Source organism: Octopus bimaculoides, chromosome 13 (genome assembly GCF_001194135.2).
Source record: "Octopus bimaculoides isolate UCB-OBI-ISO-001 chromosome 13, ASM119413v2, whole genome shotgun sequence".
In the NCBI taxonomy this organism is placed as follows: Eukaryota; Metazoa; Mollusca; class Cephalopoda; order Octopoda; family Octopodidae; genus Octopus; species Octopus bimaculoides.
The window spans coordinates 56,114,013-56,117,282 of record NC_068993.1 but is presented as its reverse complement, the minus strand read 5'-3'; the positions used below and the strand labels follow the sequence as shown (position 1 = coordinate 56,117,282).

The window sequence follows — 3,270 nt, the reverse complement described above, 5'->3', positions numbered from 1 at the left end:
ATATATATATATATATATATATATATACATATATATACATACATATATTTATGTGTGTGTATGCATTTACATATATATTTCCCTTGTTTCAATCATTAGACTGCGGCCATACTGGGGCACTGCCTTGCGGAATGAGTCTATCCCAGTACTTTTTTAAAGTCTAGTACTTATTCTCTCAGTCACTACTAAATTACCGGGATGTAAACACACCAACACCGGTTGACAACCTGTGATGGGGAACAAGCACACACACACACACACACACACGACGGACCTTTTTCAGTTTCCGTCTACCAAATCCACTCACAAAGCTTTGATTGGCCCCAGGCTACAGTAGAAGATACTTATCTACAGAGTCTTGCACAGTGGGACTGATCTTGGAAACACATGGCAAACCTATTACCACACGGCCACGCCTATATATGCATGAATATGTGTGTGTGTGTGTGTGTGTGTGTGTGTGTGTGTGAGTGTTGCACGTGCATGTACATTTACAGGTGGTGCTATTAAGTTAGACATGACTCGGGCCAATTCTGGCCGTGTGTGTGTGTGTGTGTGTGTGTGTGTGTTTGTGTGTGTATCTACGTATACATGTATGTAGACATATACGTATAGACACACATACACACACACACACACACACATATACAGTACTTTCCCACGAAGATTTGTGTAACCCCAACTCAAACTCACCAAATATTTCACTCACGTCCCTGTTTATTACATTACGTGACCCATTTCTGAATGATGTAAGGATGACGTCTTTTCAACCCACAGACATCCCTTAAACATAAAGAAGCGAGGGGGGAAAAAGGGAAGCTGGATTTCAATATATTTCTGCTTTCTCCCCGTCTTTTTATATATTTAACAAGAGGGAATATTTCTAAATATAGAAGAGTATAAATATGAATATTTAGATTTATGGTAGGTCTGTCATTAGCCTCAGTAACTTTTCAAAATTTCACGAGTGCTGTTGATTACGTAACACACACACATAATGTATGTGTGTGTCTAGATAGATATATATACATATACATGGTATACATATAAATAAATATCCATTTAGCCATGCATACATACATCCTAAGCATTCATCTATCTATCTATCTTTCTATCTATCCATCCATCACTAGCGTAGCTAGAGGGAGACAGAGAGGGGGTGATCCGCCCCATGCCGCACTTTTATGGGAGCGGCACTACTTTTGGGTCCCCTGTAGGCAGGGTGCGGGAGCAGTAAACTGAAGGGCCGCCCTGGGCGCACACACTCTAACTAAGCTAGTGCCATCCATCCATCCATCCATCCATCCATCCATCCATCCATCCGTCCATCCATCCATCCATCCGTCCACCCGTCCATCTGTCTGTTTGTCTGCCTCATATCTATCTCTGTATATATATATCCATATATCAAGGTGGTACTCTAGCATGACCGCACTCCAAGACTGAAGCGGAAGAAAAATAATATACATACATACATACATACATACATACATACATACATACATACGTGCATGCATACATACATACATACATAGAGGGGGAGAGAGAAAGGTGGGGAGAGAGAAAGAGAGGTAAAGAGATATAGGCAGATGGATATGCAGATCGATCGATCGATTATTCGTTATATAGATGAAGACGCACAGACAGATGGACAGATGAATGAACATAGTAAGAGCCGCATATATGGAAATACGTCAATCTTTATGTTTATATTAATAATTCAATCATTTAAAATTTAATATAAATATTACTAACATATGTATACATGGATACAGGATGTGTAAACCGGTTATAAAGTAAATAGAGACATCCAAGCATAAACCCAGACTGTTTCTCACACACACGCAGACACACACGCGCGCACACACACACATTCACGCGCACGCACGCGCATACATATGTACTCACTTTCATACACGCATTAGTTCGCGCCAACACGCATTGATATAATGTATACCATATGCATACAGTTTACCTCTCGTGTACGTACGTAATTGCATATAATCAGATAAGCGCAACTATGAAGTATATTTACAAATTTACTCATTAACCAACAGGACTGGGCGAAGTTAATACACAAGGAGAAACATATATATATATATATATATATCTGCAAAGATATAAGAAAAAACTGCTACGTTTGGTGCTAGTATAACGAAAACAGTCGAAATGTTTGGTGTATCAAAAAGTACTGTCTCGAAAGTAATGACTGCCTTTGAGAAAGAGGGAAAAACCTCCTCGTCGAAACAAAACTCCGGAAGAAAATCAAAACTTTCAGATAGGGACTGTCGGACTCTTACACGAATTGTTAGAAAGGATCACAAAAGTACAGCTCCCAAAATTACCACCTCGAGAACCCAGTTCCCACAAAAACTGTTCGTCGGGAGCTTCACAAAGCCGGATTTCATAGGAGGGCTGCAATCAGAAAAGAACTACTTTCAAAAACAAACTTTGCAAAGCGTTTAGAGTGAAGTAAAAACCTATAGAATTGGTCCCTAGAGCAATGGAAGAATGTTATTTTCTCGGACGAGTCATCCTTAACCTTATTTCCGACCACCGGCCGAGTATACGTGTCGAGACAGCCAAAAGAAGCATCTGACCCAGACGGGAAAGTGAGAAAGTCTTTTACGTTTCGAGCCTACGCTCTTCAACAGAAGGGATTATAAGGAAATAAACAGAGAGAATTAAAAAAAACTTGCAGATTTAGCTATATATATAGCTATATATATTCTTTTGTTCTTTTACTTGTTTCAGTCATTTAACTGCGGCCATGCTGGAACGCCGCCTTTAGAAAAATATGCAACGCTTCACGAATTCACGTGTCATCATTGCGCAGGGACCATGTTAATCTTCTCTGTATCGCAGTCTGCGATATACACTTTGCTTGGATATTTACCACTTCTGAGGTTCCACTCGCTATGAAACATATGTTGCCGAAAGGCATTACTGTACAATAATGCCTCACGCTAAGAGGGACTCCAAAAGTCAAAACTACCATAAGCACATTTGTACCGATCGCGAAGGAATGCAACTTTCAAAGCTAACCTCCTAAAAACATTTAACTTAACGGTAAACCAATGATCTCATAATCAATGCAGTAATCTGCATCTTTTATTCATCAGTACACGTATGGTAAAGACACATAAAAATAAAAAATCAACATAACCCGAGGAGCATAGTACATAGACGATTGTTTATCCGATTGTTTAGCGCGAGGCAATATTGTATAGTAATGCCCTTATATAAATTAAATATATTTATGGGGGAAAA

The 3,270-nt window shown here is 39.3% G+C and overlaps 1 protein-coding gene and 1 pseudogene across 1 annotated transcript in view; both read right to left on the bottom strand.

Annotated features, from left to right (window-relative positions):
* Nucleotides 1-3,270, bottom strand: part of LOC106875962 (prostaglandin E2 receptor EP4 subtype) — a 69,192-nt gene that overhangs the window by 33,549 nt on the left and 32,373 nt on the right. The window lies entirely within an intron of this gene.
* LOC128249338 (U6 spliceosomal RNA) lies at nt 2,792-2,863 on the bottom strand (annotated as a pseudogene).